Genomic DNA, 17883 nt, shown 5'->3' on the forward strand with positions numbered 1-17883 from the left:
ACCTTAGCTTTTCTGACTTCAACTTCGCAAGTTCAAGCTTTTTTTGTTGGCATTCTGCATTAATTATGTGTCCCTCTTTCCAGTTTTTGTACTATCTTATTGCCTTTCATTTTGTTAGAGAGGTTTTTTGTGTAACCTTGCGGTTTCTTCTTGGATTTCCTATTTTTCCTCTTTAGTGATATTATGATGGACTGGGCTTTTATAATCACATTCTTTAGAGTTTCACAAGCTTCTTGGGTTGTTTTCCCTTTAAGATTTTCATCTATGCTGTCCTTCCCAAGCTCTCTATACGTTTTTTGAAATCAGCTCTTTTGAAGTATAGGACTCTGGTTGGATTATGCTCTATTGCTTGTGTTTGTATTATATTGAATTCTAATATGACATGGTCACTCTTGCCCAAGTTTCCAGCAACTTCAACACTCTGTTACTTCTTCTCTATTAGTAAGAATTAGGTCCAGTATAGCAGTCTCTCTAGTTCCTCCTCTACCTTTTGGATAACAGAGTTGTCAGCTAGGTTGGTCAGGAACCTGTTTGATCCCCCACTTGATGCAGTTTGTCTCCCAATTACTATCAGGATAGTTAAAGTCTACCATTACTACTGTGGTGTGATTTCTACATGTATTTGATAACTGGCTAGCAAAACTTTTGCCTACTTTGTCTGTTTGGTTGGGTGGCCTATAGTATACACCTATGGCAATGTCATTTTGTTCTTTTAAATTGACCCATTCAAGGGGGTTTCATTCTTGGCATAGTATATTAGTGATCTCTTACATAAAATGAAACTCCACTTCCTCTTCTGTTAGGTCTGATTTTTTGGAGAGTTTATATCCTTCCAACAATACATTCCAGTCATGAATTTCAACCCACCTAGTTTTGGTAATGGCAACTATATCATAATTTCCTTCATGTGCCAGTACTTCAAATTCACCTTGTTTTTCCCCATACTATGAGCATTTGTGTATAGGCATTTGAGTCTTTTATGGTTGACCCTAGGTATGCTTCCTATGACTCCTATTTTATATCTGAAATTTTCTACCTTCCCATTACTACCTACCTCATTATTTGATTGGTTGTTTTGGGGTTTATGCTTGGGATTAGGTTCTAAAGATCCTAAGGATTGGTCACCCTCAGTTTTAGTTTAAATCCCATCTGATAAATTGAAGCAATTGTTTTCCAAATACTTTCTTCCCAATTCCTGTGAAGTGTAGCCCATCCTTTGCCAGAAACCCTTCATGTAGATGATGCAGACCATAATCTAGGAATCCAAAGTTCTCTTGGCAGCACCAGCTCTTAAACTAGTGGTTTATTTCTAAAATCCTTTGTTCCCTCATTCCCACCTTTTGTTGGAAGTATAGATGAAAACACCACTTGTACTATAGTTCCTTAACTTTCTTGCCTAGCTGCTCAAAATCTCTTGATATTGTTTCTGGGTTCATTGTTGTGTCATTGGCCCCTACGTGAAGGAGAGGAAAAGAATAGTAATTTGTGGGATTGATTATTTTAGTAATGTTCTCAGCCACATCTTTCATTTTTGCTCCAGGAAGATAGCATACCTTTCTAATTGATGTCCAGTCTATAGATGAGTGTTGTGTTTCCCTGAGAATTGAATCTCCTTTAACTAACACATGCTGTCATGGTTCCAACTAATGCACAGATCAAAGAACATTACATGATTGTTTATTCTAAAAAAGTCTATAATAATGAGAACGAAGCATCGGCACTCATGGATGGATGGCAGAATCTGAATTATCCCCCTCTTGACACATCATATCATACAGAATTCCCTTAATCACATGTCATGAATCACATTCACCAATTAATTTAACACACAGTTTCACTTCCCTTCAGAAGTGTGCTATCCCTTATCTTCTCAAAACATCTGGGTTGAATTCCTCCCATGCTTTAGTGATTCAAAGCCAAACAGTTAAAGCAAAAGGCTGCCTCTTATATTGTCAGTGCAAAAACATGTCAATGTTTGCAGCATTGACATCCGCCCCCCCCCTTACAAAAGGGACAGATCCTGTAACATAAACAAAACACAAGTTAGGAGCTGGCTTTTAGTTTGTTGGGGTGTTTCTCATAAAGATTTTGTCAATTTTCCGATGTATGGGCTTTTCAAGTGAATCTGAGGCATTATTTACCTTAAAAGTCCTTTATTAGCCTAATACACCGGCAAATGCTTGCTCGAAGGAAGCTGGAATCTGAAATCTCCACCCCTTGCACAATATATTAAAACACAATTCTCCACCTTACTAATTTTGTCATTAATCATATTCTCCAATTAATTTAAAGAATCAGTTTCCCTTCCGTTAGAAGACCTGCCAAAGCCATATCTTCTTAGTGAGAGAAATGGCCTTGAAGGTGCATTCCTACTCATCCCCCCTCCTAACCTTAAACTAAAGCAATACACTAGTCTTAAATAAATACACAAGTTTAACATATGAAACAGCTATTTCTTCATCTCTTGTCAAGCAATAATATACAGTGTTAGCAGCGTTGACAACTTTTTGATAAGCTTGTCAGCTTTCACATTGCCAGATTTCACCCAAATGGCTTCAGACAATGGGTATTCCTTCCATTGTACTAGATACCGCAATTTTCCCTTAAATATTCTAGAGTCAAGAATACGTTTCACTTCATAATGGGTCTGACCCATTACTACAAGGGGTCTGGGTGCCTTCTTAGGGAGATGTCTTAAAGTGGAGGCCTGAAAAGGTTTTAGTAAGCTACAATGGAAACCCAGGTGATTTTTTCCAAAAAGTCTGGGGAGTTTCAATTCTACTGTGACTGGGTTGATGATTCTCACAATGGGGAAAGGCCCCAAGAATTTCGGTCTTAATTTCTTGCTGGATAATTTGAGGCGTAAATATTTAGTGACAGATAAACCTTTTCCCCAATTTGAAATGTTCTTTGGGGAGCCCTCTTTTTATCAACCTGTTTTTTATAAGTCTCAGAAGTCTTTTTATGCCATTTTCATGTTTCTCCAAACCTCTTCCCATCCCCTAACCCATTGATCAAGTGTCTGGGAAGCAGAGGGCACCTGAGGATAGTCAGGCATTGGGCTGAACTCTTTTCCTGTGGCTACTCTGAAAGGTGTGTAGCCAGTGCTGCTATGAACAGAATTATTGTAGGCCACCTCAGTGAAAGGGAGGAGGTCAGTCCAGTTTGTCTGTCGGTAGGAAACTTAGCATCTGAGATATTGCTCCACCATTTTGTTAGCGGATTCTGCAGCTCCATTGGTAGTTGGATGAAAAGCAGATGATAAGCATTGAAATGATCCAATTAATTTAATGAAATTCCTCCAAAATTTTGCTGTGAACTGCACTCCTCTATCTGAAATTATTAGCTTAGGGGCACCATGCAGTCGGTAGATATGTTTCAGGAACAATTTAGTCAGTTGTTGTGCAGATGGGAGTCCTTTACAGGCTATAAAATGAGCCTGCTTCAAAAACAGATCTATCACAGTCCATATGACAGTATTTCCTTTACTGTTGGGTAGGTCTACAATAGAGTCCATAGCTATTTCTTCCCATGGTTGAGAAGGGTCTGCCACCGACTGCAGTAGCCCAGGGGTTTTTCCCCCTCCCTTGCCCATTTTGAGTACTTCTGTGAGGGGTAGAGCAATCTTGGCAAAAGAGGGAATGAATTGACGGTAGAAGTTGGCAAATGCTAGGAAGCTCTGAAGCTGTTTATGAGTCTTTGGGAGCTGCCATTCAGTTATAAGCTTTCACTTTGGCTGGGTCCATTTCGATGCCCTCATCAGACATTCTATAGCCAAGATCATCTAATCGGGTTTGGTGAAATTCACATTTCGACAATTTGACATAAAGTTTGGAATTCAATAGTTTCTTTAACACTTCTCTGACCAGTCTTAGTGGTCAGTCATATTTGTACTGTATATCAGAATGTCATCAAGATATACCAGAACCCCTTTGCATAAATGATCATGTAGGACCTCATTAATCACCTGCATAAATACAGCTAGGGCACCCTGCAGTCCAAATAGCATGACTTTGAATTGGTAGCTTCCCAAGGGGCAGTTGAAGGCCGTTTTCCACTCATCCTCCTCCTTTATTCTCACCCGGTAATATGTTTCTCTCAGGTCTAACTTAGTGAAGACAGTCCACTTCACCAGGTGGGTTAGTAAGTCTTTCAGGAGAAGGAGAGGGTATTTATTTTCCACACTCACAGCTTTAAGGCCCTTATAGTCTATGCAGAGATGAAGAGACCCATCTTTTTTTTCTTTGAACAACAAAGGGGCTCCCACAGTAGATTTGGCCCATTGAATGAATCCCCTCGCTAGGTTTGTATCCACATATCACTGCATCTCCTCTATTTCAAGGGGGGACATAGCATACATTCTTGGTCGTGGAAGTTGTTGTGATTCAGGGTCAGCCTGTGGGGTCGGCAGTTGGGTCGGACGAATCAGAGGAGGAGGGGGGTGTTGAAGAACTTGCTGAGGGGGTTGAAGATCTTGCTGATGATAGCCCTCAGGCAGGCCCCTCCCACTTGGTCACCATGGAGACCCAGCTGTGTGAGCCTGACAGTGTGGATGAAGATGACCCACAGCTGGCCCTGTTCAAGGATGCCCGACGCAGGAGGCAGTCAAGTAGGAGTAAACAGAGGAAGGCTGTGGGGCTTCTCGGAAGGAGGCAGAGAGAGGCCACGCCCTGAACTCTTTATAAAGGGAATGTTTGGGGAGGGCTGGTTTGCTGAAAGCAACCGCTCAGATAGTGTTTCAAAGCTCCTGTATCTTGGTACGTGTCTTGTTTGTTTTTTGTAGTAATAAATTTGGCAGACGTCATTCCAGCCTCTTGCCGTTTATAAAGGGGTTGCCTTTTCTGCAGGGCCGGTAGCAGGCTGGTACAGAACAGAAGTTTGGCCCCTGGCAACAGTTCAATGGAACAATCATTGGGCCAGTGAGGAGGCAAGGTATCACATTCTTTCTCACTAAATGCCTCTGTTAGGTCATGGTACTCATTGGGGATGAGCAGCTTGCCTGGTTGCCATGAGGCAGCCATGTGTGCTCACTCTTTGGGTGGGCTAAAATTCCCTGTAACATCTGTTGAATCAATGGGGGGATCGGGCCCTATAGGTAGTCTCACCTCACAGTTAGCATTCCTTTCTCCCACCAGATAAACGGCTTCCATTTGTCCAACCAGGCTAATCCTAAAATCACAGTCCCATTCATTTTTGGGGCCACCAAGCAGCTAATGAATTTCCAGTGCTCACCTATTTCCAAGTGTAGGGCTCCATTAATTGTGTGACTAAAGTCCCTCCCATCAAGGAGCCATCAGCTTGCTCAAACCTCACAGGTTTGAAGAGCAGTTTTGCTCATATGCCCAGTTTCATGGCAAATGGCAAGCTAATGATGCAACGGGAGCATCCAGAATCAACTAGCACCTTTAAATCTACCTGCATACCCAACTTAGGGATTATGAGCTTGGTAGGTAGTAAAAATGGTGGGGCATTTCAGCTCACCATCGGGTCATTCTCTCCTTCGTCATCGCTGTCGAAAGAGGGTAGAACGGGGGTGGATGCAGCCTGAGTTCCAGCATCCTCCTCCTGTGTCTCTCCCATTAGCCGTTCTGCAGATTTCTTTTTCACTGCTGGTCCTAGTCTGTTCTCTGGTTGTGTGTAGGGGACTGGGCATTTTGCTGCTTGATGTCCCTACTGTCCGCATCAGAAACACTTACTTGCTGGGCCTACAGGTGGCCTGGGTCTTTCAGTCGTCACAGTAGCTGAAGAATTTTCTGGGGTTGATTGCCATTCAGGTTGTTCTGACCTTGGCTCGGCTTCAGGTGGGAGAGGCTTCTTATAGTGGGCGAGCTGAACATCTAATCTTACCACTGCCTGATACCATTCTTGCAGCTGGTCAGGTACAGTTCAGTATATGCAAGCCTGAGAAAGGTGGTCATCCAACCCTTCCCTGAAATGATGAATTATGGATTGCTCAGGCCATCTCCCTATCCAACCGGCTATTTTGCAAAACTTCCGTACATACTCCAGGGCAGGATGGCCATTTTTTTTTATTGAAAAGTTTTAAAATACAATTTTCCTTTAAAAAAACCCCCCTTCCCCCTCCCTCCCTCCCTCCTCCCCCCCCTGCCTCCCCCCCTCCCCCCTCCCCCCCCAACTTCCCAGAGCTGAATACAAGGTATATATATAAAAAGAAAAAAGAAAGGCAAACATAAGCAACCATGTACTAACAACTATAAATTCTAAAATCCATCACTCTCTAGCTTATATAGGATAAACCAAACCTTGGCAATATTAAATATATATAAAAAACTAAAATAATTATATAGAATAAAACAAACCTTAATAATATTAAATATACATTAAAAACAAGAAAAAAAACCCCAAAATAGAAGAAGAAAAAAAAAACAGAAAAAAAGGAAAAAAGAATTATTCAAATACTATATAGTACTTCTCAACCTATACTTGTCCTAAATAGACTCCATCCATTTTGTCCATTCCATGATATAACGTTCTTACAAATAATCTTTTGAATTAACCAAAATCTTCGCCACCTCAACCAAATCAGAAAACTTTAAAGTCCACTCTTCTGTAATCGGCCGTTCCTCTTCCAGCACATCTATAATTATTCCAAACAATAAAAAAAAATTGCAAACAAAACTTTAACCTCCATTTGGAAATCTTCTATATATTCCACCAAACTTTAATCCAAAAAAAAACCTCACCCTTTCCACAAAACCACCACATATAAAAAATATATTGCGTCTACACCCAAATCTTTTCCCACCTCCCATACTTGACTACGAATACGTCGTAGAAATTCCATAGACTTCTGCAAATCCTGCTATTTTCTCTTCTTAGATCGTTTTGCAGCAGCACGCGTCACCCTCTGTTCTATAGAATCATCCGACGAAGTTATATCTTGATCTCCTCCAACACCGTTGTCTTCTATCTGACCACCTTCAACCTCTTGATGCACTCCTTCTCCAGATCCCTTTTCAGCTTCCAGAAGTGTTAATGGCGTTGCATTTAAAACATTATTATAGAAATCACGCGCTTGCATCACAGTAACCAAACGGTACCTTTTACCTTCGTGCGTCACCATCAACCCAGCTGGGATCTCCCATCTAAACCTTATATCTCGTTGCTTGAGCTCTTGCACAAGAAATGTAAAATCCTTCCTTCTCCTTAAAATCTTTGGAGGAATTTCTTTTAAGACCAAGACTTCTTGATTAGCAATCACAACTTTAGTATCATAAGCAGCTCGTATAACTTCATCTCTAGTTTCCCTCTTTGCAAAATATACCACCACATCTCTAGGCAACTTTCTCTGTCTAGCAATCCATGAGTTCACACGAAACACTTTATCCATGCCTCCTTTTATTTCAGATGCTGGCTGTTTCAGCACTACTTCAAAAGCCTCAGAAACCAGCTGCTTTAGATCTTCCTTGGTATTCTCCTTTAAGCCTCTAACTCTAATGGCAAACTGCATCTGGTAATATTGAGCAAGACTCAGTTCCTTATCCACTTTATCTTCATTCTCCAATACTTTTGCTTCTAATATAGCATTCTTTTGAGTCAAATCTTCTAGCTTTTCCTCCAATTCTTCCACACAGCGAGCCACTTTACACACTGAAGACAAGATGTCTGCCTTCATCACTCTGAACTTCTGTTCCATCCTCTCCTCCATTCTCTCCTCCAATTTCTCCAATTTCTCCTCCATCTGTACAAATCTATCATTAATTGATTCCAAAATTACCTGGGCGTGTTTTTCAAGAGCATCTTGTAAGTCCTTTGATGTCAATACATCAGGAGGATGCAGCGCCTGCAGTAATGATTGTTGCACAGGAGAAGTTCCAGCACTCCGAAGAGTTTTAGGGGGTGGTTTAGCCGCCATCTTTTACCAAATGTGACGCACTTTCACTTCAGATTTATAATCCAAAAAAGTCCATCAAGCTGGAGAGTAAAATATCACCTTTTCCTCTTGTATCGCTCTGCCTGCTCCTTTAATCCATAATCATTCCTTCAGGCAGGGGTGGTCGCAGACGCCTGGCTCTGCTCCAAGAAATCAGGAGCAGAGGCGCCGGCCAGCTGGGAGCAGCCCAGGCTACGGGGGAGTTCAATCCTTCAGCCGCCCAAGCCATAAGCTCAGGCGGCCCTGGAGAACTCTACCCCTACCTGGGAGCTCGCCCCCTCCTCTTCTCCCGAGGAGGGGGCTTCAAATTCGCCCGAACAGCTGATCGGCGCTGTTTCGGGCGAAAAAACAACAGCTGAGCCGCGGGCAGCCCGGGAAGGCTGTCTCCGTCGCCGCGGAGCCACCGGAAGTCCCGGGATGGCCATTTTTTTTATCTTGTGGATTTGTTCTCCTGCTTTGAGGGCAATGGATGAGTCCTCAAATCTCTCTCTCAGCCCTAGTAGGAAGAGGTGGGGGTCCTCCAATTCAGGGGCTTGCTCATTATATAAATTGTTTAACTATTTGGATGCTTCTCCCTCTAGGCTGGGTGTGATCACATCGACCATAGCACCTGGTCGATGTCAATGTTTGCAGCATTGACACATGCTTTTTCCCCTAGGGAAATCTGGGTTACTTTTCTTCCAATTACACCATCAACACTACTGCAAAGCGGGGCTCCTGGGCCAGGCTGGGCTCCTGGGCTGCAGGGCTGGGCTCCTGGGCCAACTGGGTGGGTTCCTGTGCTTCTGGGTTGGGTCAATGGTTCACTTCTGCTCAGTGCCATCATTCAGCTGGTCTTCTGGTCTGCTGGGCTGGGGTGGGGCTGGATCTGGATCAATGATTTGCCTCTACTTAGTGTTGTCACTCTGCTGAGCTCTCACCTCTGACACTCTGCTGGGCTCTTACCTCCACTTAGCTGCCTCAATCTCCAGGTTCCTGGGTTGGGCTGCCAGGCTGGGCTGTTGGCCTGGGTCTGCTGGGCTCTTGCTTCTGCTCAGCTGCCTCAGTCTCCAAGTTCCTGGGCTAGGCTGCCTGACTGGGTCCAAAGTTCTCCAGGCAATCTCTCAGATGAGCCACTCCCAGCCTTTTCTTAATGTGCAATTAATTGCTCGATCACTGCTGAGCTCTGCCATGCTGCTGGGCTCTCACCTCAATCTTGTTAGAGTTTTACTGCTTTCTATTGCAAAAATAAGCCCCCAAAATAAGCACACATTCAAAATGAGTAGGAGGCATAGTTTAGAAAAACTTTATCTATAAAATATATATAAACATGATACATACAGTTTCAATCAGTTCTTGGCAACGTTGCAGAGAACAACAATAACTAACTCAGGAGATCAGGACACAGGGAGGACTAAGACAAGCCCAGACCTAGGCTGGATCACATGCCTCACACAGCCAATACTGTGTATTAATCAAAAACAGTTCTCATTGGCTGGTTTGTTGCTATGGTTATTCCAGTTCATAAATTCTTACACACTGACAAATCTCTTGCTTCCAAAACAACACCGACTTGACTTCTGACATTTTTGCCTTAAAAGTTCACATGGCTAATATTAACTAAAGACAATAAAACAGCAGTTTTCTAATATTTTCTAATACTGTAGTACAATCCAGGACAGATTTGGTTGACAAGAGGTACTGTATCTTAAAAGTCAAGGGTAGGATTATAATGGCCTCAGGTATTCTTTATTTCATTGGCTGTGCTAGTAAATGCACTTCCCATTTGTTCCTAATGATGTTGGGAGGCATATTTCTCAAAAGCATAGGGAAGTTTCACTCTGTACACTGTGATCTTCCAAAAACCATTTAAGCCAATGGAGATGTATAATGGATTTTGGATCAATAAGCAGTGGTGGGTTTATGCATAATTCAGTTTCTCTAAATTATCTGAATCTTGGTGTGCTGATTAGCAAAGGTGACATTCTACTGAGTTTGGTCAGTAATCTCAGTCAGGAAATTCTGGATGAAAAAAAGTAGAACTATGAATATTTTGGTTAATAGCTTAAAATTCAGGACAGCCATGAGAAGATGATGTTACAGCAAGGGACCAAATTTAGTCAGTATTACTATGTAATTGTAGCAGTATTAGAATTTAGCATTTAAAGCAAAAATAGCAGACTTAAAAGAAAAGCCTCTTGGGAGATTAAACAAAACTGTAGAACTCTAGTTTACATGTTATTGTTGATCTATGGCAAAGATCTCATGCCTTGAACTCTGATGTGTCCATGGCATTTTTAAAGGGGGTAATATGCAGAAATAGTTTCTTACTAGATTCATAGAATGTTGCTGCCATGGCAATTCATGGATTATCAAACTCAGTTGCTTCCACTGCATATGAATAAAAGAAAATATTTAGTATTTGCAAAATGTTAGTGAGTAGATGCTCCATGTAAAAGCCACGTAGCTCCATTTTCTCCTTCTTATTGTTTAACTAGAAGCATCATGCCTGTGTGAACGTGATTCAATTTGAATAACAATTTATTTATTCTCTCACAGTAATGCAGAAAGAAAAATTATACACCTTATAAGTTGCCATGACAACCCAAATAGCAACATCTATTCTAAACATAATATTATGCCTTTTAGAGTTTTATACAGATCCTGGGATGCTTTTAAGCCAGAAGTCTAGAATATTTTTTTAATTAATGCTTATGTCTACGTTTTTAAAAATGATTTCACAAAATCACCAGTAGTGGCTTTCTCTCTTGACTTTTTTGTCTTTTGTAATATTTTGTATAATTTGTTTCTTTTAATAATATTAGGGTCATGAACTTTTTCTATTAAAAAAGGTATACAGGTGAAACTCAAAATATTAGAGTATTGTGCAAAAGTTCAAGGGAAACTAATATATGAGATAGACTCATTACATGCAAATCAAGATAGTTCAAGCCGTGATTTGTCATAATTGTGATGATTATGGCTTACAGCTCATGAAAACCCCAAATCCACAATCTCAGAAAATTAGAATATTGTGAAAAGGTACAATATTCTAGGCTCAAAGTGTCCCACTCTAATCAGTTAATTAAACCATAACACCTGCAAAGGGTTCCTGAGCCTTTAAATGGTCTCTCAGTCTGGTTCAGTAGGAATCACAATCATGGGGAAGACTGCTGACCTGACAGTTGTGCAGAAAACCATCATTGACACCCTCCATAAGGAGGGAAAGTCTCAAAAGGTAATTAAAAAAGAAGGTGGATGTTCCCAAAGTGCTGTATCAAAGCACATTAATAGAAAGTTATGTGGAAGGGAAAAGTGTGGAAGAAAAAGGTGCACAAGCAGCAGGGATGACCACAGCCTGGAGAGGATTGTCAGGAAAAGGCCATTCAAAAGTGTTGGGGACTTTCACAAGGAGTGGACTGAGGCTGGAGTCAGTGCATCAAGAGCCACCGCACACAGACGGATCCTGGACATGGGCTTCAAATGTTGTATTCTTCTTGTCAAGCCACTCCTGAACAACAAACAATGTCAGAAGCATCTTACCTGGGCTAAAGAAAAACAGACCTGGTCTGCTGCTCAGTGGTCCAAAGTCCTCTTTTCTGATGAGAGCAACTTTTGCATCTCATTTGGAAACCAAGGACCCAGAGTCTGGAGGAAGAATGGAGAGGCACACACTGCAAGATGCTTGAAGTCCAGTGTGAAGTTTCCACAGTCTGTGTTGATTTGGGGAGCCATGTCATCTGCTGGTATTGGTCCACTATGCTTCATTAAGTCCAGGGTCAATGCAGCCGTCTACCAGGAGATTTTGGAGCAAATCCATCTGATTTTGCTTCCTTCCGCAGATGAGCTTTATGGGGATGCTGACTTCATTTTCCAGCAGGACTTGACACCTGTCCACACTGCCAAAAGCACCAAAACCTGGTTCAATGACCGTGGGATTACTGTGCTTGATTGGCCAGCAAACTCACCTGACCTGAACCCCATAGAGAATCTATGGGGCATTGCCAAGAGAAAGATGAGAGACATGAGATCGAACAATGCAGAAGAGCTGAAGGCCGCTACTGAAGCATCCTGGTCTTCCATAACACCTCAGCAGTGCCACAGGCTGATAGCTTCCATGCCACGCCGCATTAAGGCAATAATTTCTGCAAAAGGGGCCCAAACCAAGTACTGAGTACATATGCATGCTTATACTTTTCAGAGGTCCGATATTGTTCTATGTACACTCCTTGTTTTATTGACTGCATGTAATATTCTAGTTTTCTGAGATTGTGGATTTGAGGTTTTCATGAGCTGTACGCCATAATAATCACAATTATGACAAATCATGGCTTGAACTATCTTGCTTTGCATGTAATGAGTCTATCTCATATATTAGTTTCCCCTTTTAAGTTGCATTACTGAAATAAATGAACTTTTGCACGATATTCTAATTTTTTGAGTTTCACCTGTATTATCATATCTCTCTGTTCATTCTGTTCATTCAAGAGTTACACAGTATATGTGTGTATTTTCATGGCTGATCAGTAACTCTTTGTGGCCACTTCTCAAATATTGGAACACTGCTATCATGTCACCACTACTACTTCTTTTCATTAAACTAGACATACCCAATTCCTGCAACCATTTTTCATATGTTTTAGCCTCGAGAACCCTAATTATCTTTTGTTGCTCTTCTCTGCACTCTTCCTACAGTCTCAACATATTTTTTTATATTGTGGTGACCAAAACTGGATTCAGTATTCTATGTGTGGTCTTACTAAGACTTTATAGTGTGGTATTAGTACCACACGTGATCTTGAATCTGTCCTTCTATTGTTGCAACCTTGGATTACGTTGGCTTTTTTGGCAGCTGCTGCATGTCAGGACCTACTTCACCCACATCTTAAGAAAGCAGAATTCTTGGAGACAGTTTTTTCCAAGCAGGAACTTTTACTAAGAAACAGGAGATAGCAGGCATAATAGACAGGATCTGAGGGATTCCCTTACAGATTGATATTTTTAAAACTCCCCCAACAAACTCCACCTCACAGTTCATTCGGCCAGTTCCAGATCAGCCAATCTACAGGTGGCAAGTCCATCGTGGGAAAGGAAAGATAACATCAATCTGGTTCTGTTTGCAGCATTATCATTTCCACCACTCTTAACACCTCTTTGGAGAAACAAACCAGATCCCGGAAGGCTGCACTTCTTTCCCCACCCCCTTTTGTAGTTGCCCGGGAAGTTCAGAGAGATGCATAGTATAGAAAGCAGTTGGTTACATTGTAATGGATAGCAGACAGGCAAATGAACAAAAGGATACATTTAATGGAGGAAGTAAAAGCAATAGGGTCCCATGCCTGTTCCCTCTCACCCTTGGGAATATGGCAGAATCCAGGAAAAGATGAGATTTGCTTTTAGCTCAGAGGAGATAGAAATGAAATATAAATGGATTCTGACAGCTGGCTTGTATTTAAGTTATTGTCCACTAGGACTCCAAGATTCCTCTGACAGTTATTGCTATTGAACCAGCTTTCACCTAATCTCTACCTGTACCTTCAGTTTTTCCTGCCACATTAAATTTCATTTTGTTGGATAAGGCCCAGTGTTCAAGTCTGTCTAGATCCATCTGGATCTTGAGCCTATCTTTTGTGGTGTTGGCTATTCCTGATATCTTGGTGTCATTTGCAAATTTGATTAATTCCCCTTCTATTCCCTCATATAAATCTTTTATGAAGATATTGAAGAGTGCTGGACCTAAAACAGAAACTTGGGTTACCTCACTCCTTGCTTCCCTCTATGTAGATGTAGTTCCATTAAGGACTACATTTTGAGTATAGTTTGTTAGCCAGTTACAAATCCATCTGGTGGTTTTGCTAACTCACATTTTTCAAAAAGTTATGTCGTGGTCTACTTTGCCAAATAACTTACTGAAATCCAAATACACTATGTCCACAGCATTTTCCTGGTCCACTAATTTAGCCACTTTTTCAAAGAATGAAATAAGATTGGGATGACCTATTTTTGACAAACCCATATTGGCTTCTGGTTATAAATTCGTTTACTGCTAGGTGTTTGCAGAGCTGTTGTTTGATTATCTTTTCCAGGATCTTGCTAGGTATTAATATCAGATTGATTGTCTGATGTTTCAAGAATCTGTTGTTTTCCCCATTTTTGAAGATGGGAGCCACATCAGCTCTTTTCCGGTCTTCTGGTAGTTTCCTGCTGCTGTAGGAGCTTTGAAAGATATGATCCAATGGTTCTGAAATAATGTCTGCCAGCTCCTTCAGAACTCTGGAATATAATCCATCAGGTCTTGGTGATTTGAACTCATCTAAGGTGGACAGGTGTTCTTTTAACATTTTCTTGGCTATTTTAATTTGTATTTGTGTACTACTTTTGCCTTTTGCATGAAGCCAGATGCAAAGAATGAATTAAGCAGCTGTGCTTGCTCCCTGCTGCCCATCACTTCCTTGCCATCTTCTCCCATTAGTGGACCAATTGTTTCCTTGACTTGTTGCTTGTCTTTTACATGTTGAAAGAAACTTGTTTTTATTGTTTGAGACATTTGTTGCAAGTCTTACTTCATTCTGAGGCTTAGCTTTCCTACCTTTGTCTCTAAGTTTGTTGAAATCAGCTCTTTTAAGGCTCTTTAAATGCATTATATTGAATTCTAATGTGACGTGGTCACTCTCTGTTAGTAAGAATTAGGTCCAGTATAGTTGACCCTTTAGTTCCCACCTCTATCTCTTGTATGACAAAGTTGTCAACTGGGTAGGTCAGGAACCTGTTCAATTTCCCACTTGATGCAGAGTTTGTCTCCCAGTTGGTATCAGCGTAAGTCCCCCATCACTAGTGTGCTATGTTTCCTAAATACATTGCTAACCTGTTAGCAAAATATTCACCTATTTCTTCTGTTTGGTTGGATGGCCTATAGTATACACCTATGGCAATGTCATTCTTCTTTCCTTTTATATTAACCCCTATGCAGTCTAGGAAGCTTTCATCCTTTGTTTTATGCATTTCTGCAGAGATGTAGTGTTCTCTTACGTATAATGAAACTCCTCCTCCTCTTTTGTTAGGTCTGTTTCTTTTAACAGTTTATATCCTTCCATCATTACATTCCAGTCATGAGTTTCATCCCACCAAGTTTTGGTAATGGCAACATATCTTACCTGCCATCATGTACTAGTACTACACCCTCTTTGTTCCCCAGACTTGGAGTGTTGGTGTATAGGCATCTGAGTCCTTTATGGCTGACTCTGGATATGCTTCCTACATCTCCTAGTTTGTATCCAGAGTCAATATTTGCAGAACAATAGAAATATAAAATGAAGGAAATGGGTGATACAGTACCAGTTACTGTATCACCAGCATAATCATCCTGTTATCTGGTACTTTAGATGCTACTCCTTAAAGCAACTTGCCACCTTAAATTGTAATCAGTTGCAAAGAATATTGTAGCTCTTAGACAACCCAAGATTTTGCTGGAATTAACACCTCCTATGCCCTTTCCAATATACTATTTCATCTTCTATTTTTCCAAGTTTGGGATTAGCCCTCAACATCAGTGTAGTCCACTCTTTGAAAATTGATCCTTCCCCCTTTTTTCCTGTTTTCTGTATGAACATGCAAGAGAGGAGTGAGGCAGAAAATAGGTGGTTAACAGAGAAAGAAGAAGAGCAACATCTGCATTCGGTTCTTTTCTGCTCATTAAAGTTTTACATCCATCCATTCCATCCACTGATTGATGACTCTTGTGCATTAGGGGTTTTTAGTAGGCTAATGATTCTCTATTCTTGCTTGAAGGTTTTAGCTCAATGTTTTTCAAACTTGGCAACTTTAAGCTATGTGAACATTCTGGAAAGTCTTAAAGTTGCCAAAGGTTGCCAAGACTCATTGATTGAAGAGTTCATAGAAGGAGGTAGCCTTTCTTTACATAATGTTATTTACTGGATGGAGAAAAAGGGATGTTAAAAATTTCTGGGTTCTTCTCTTATACAAATATCATTGTTGGTCTTTGAAAGATACGAGCAATATGCAGATCTCAAACTTTTTTAGTTTATCATATATTTGTAAAAGAAACTAAATTATGTATTATGTTGCATACCATCTGATTGATTTCAGAAGCACTAACTTTTATATTACAGAAATTGATCAAAGATGCCTGCAAGGGGGCAAGTGATTTGAATCTAATAATCAGACAAATGAGGACAAATGAGTTTTTGGTTTATAACAGGGTATGTTCAAGTCAATGTCCCTGATAACCACGATGAGGTGGTCACTGACCTTGAGCCAGACATCCTAGAATGTGAAGTGAAGTGAGCCTTAGGAAAGCTGAACAACAACAAAGCTAGTGGAGGTGACAGTATTCCAGCTGAGCTATTCAAAATCTTAAAAGATGATGCAGTAAAAGTGCTACACTCAATTTGCCAGCAAATTTGGAAAACTCAACAGTGGCCACAGGATTAGAAAATATGAGTTTACATTCCAATTCCAAAGAAAGGCAGTGCCAAAGAATGTTCAAACTATCACACCATTGCACTCATTTCACATGCTAGTAAAGTGATGCTTAAAATCCTACAAGCTAGACTCCAGCAGTATGTGGATCAAGAACTACCAGAAGTACAGGCAGGATTTCGAAGAGGCAGAGGAACTAGAGATTAAATTGCCAACATACGCTGGATCATGGAGAAAGCTAGGGAGTTCCAGAAAAACATCTACTTCTGCTTCATTGACTATGCTAAAGCCTTTGATTGTGTGGATCACAACAAACTGTGGCAAGTTCTTAAAGAGATGGGAATACCAGACCATCTTATTTGTCTCTTGAGAAACCTATATGCGGGTCAAGAAGCAACAGTGAGAACTAGACACAGAACCACTGATTGGTTCAAAATTGGGAAAGGAGTCCAGCAAGGCTGTATACTGTCACCCTGCCTATTTAACTTATATGCAGAGCATATCCTGAGATAGGCAGGGCTAGATGAATCAAAATTTGGAATTAAGATTGCCAGGAGAAAAATCAACAACCTAAGATATGCAGATGATACCACTCTAATGGCAGAAAGTGAAGAGGAAATAAAAAGCCTCTTGTTGCAGGTGAAGAAGGAGTGTGCAAAAGTTGGCTTGGAACTTAACATTAAGAAAACCAAGATCATGGCATCCGGCCCTCTCAATTCCTGGCAAATAGATGGGGAAGAAATGGAGGTAGTGACAGGTTTTATTTTCCTGGGCTCCAAGATCACCGCAGAGGGGGACTGCAGCCAGGAAATTAAAAGACACTTGCTCCTGGTGAGGAAAGTCATGGCAAATCTAGACAGCACACTAAAAAGCAGAGACATCACCCTGCCAACAAAAGTGTTTATAGTCAAGGCAATGGTCTTCCCAGTTGCAATGTATGACAGTGAAAGTTGGACCATAAAAAAGGCTGAGTGCCAAAGAATTGAGGTCTTTGAAGTATGGTGCTGGAGAAGACTCCTGCGAGTCACTTGGACTGCAAGGCGATCAAACCGGTCAGTCCTAGAGGAGATCAACCCTGACTGCTCTTTAGAAGGTCAGATCCTGAAGTTGAAACTCAAATACTTTGGCCACCTAATGAGAAGGAAGGACTCACTGGAGAAGAGCCTAATGCTGGGAAAGATTGAGGGCAAGAGAAGAAGGGCACAGCAGAGAATGAGGTGGCTGGATGGAGTCACTGAAGCAGTAGGCGTGAGCCTAAATGGACTCCAGAAGATGGTAGAGGAGAGGAAGGCCTGGAAGAATATTGTCCATGGAGTCGCAATGGGTCAGAGACGACTGTGCAGCTAACAACAACAACATGTTCAAGTCATCTGCCTCACATCAGAAAAAAACAAAAGAATTGCTCACCTTTATCACTCACATGAATTATATTATCCCACATAATAGTTGAAGACACATGTTTCTGTTTTCTTTTAATTGTTGTAATGCTACTCTTACATACAAAAGAAAGGATAACCTGATTGGTCTATTCATTTCTGTTTTACATTTATTTTAATATTAATGAGTAAATA

This window comes from Vipera ursinii (genome assembly GCF_947247035.1).
Source record: "Vipera ursinii genome assembly, chromosome: 7".
Taxonomy (NCBI): Eukaryota; Metazoa; Chordata; class Lepidosauria; order Squamata; family Viperidae; genus Vipera; species Vipera ursinii.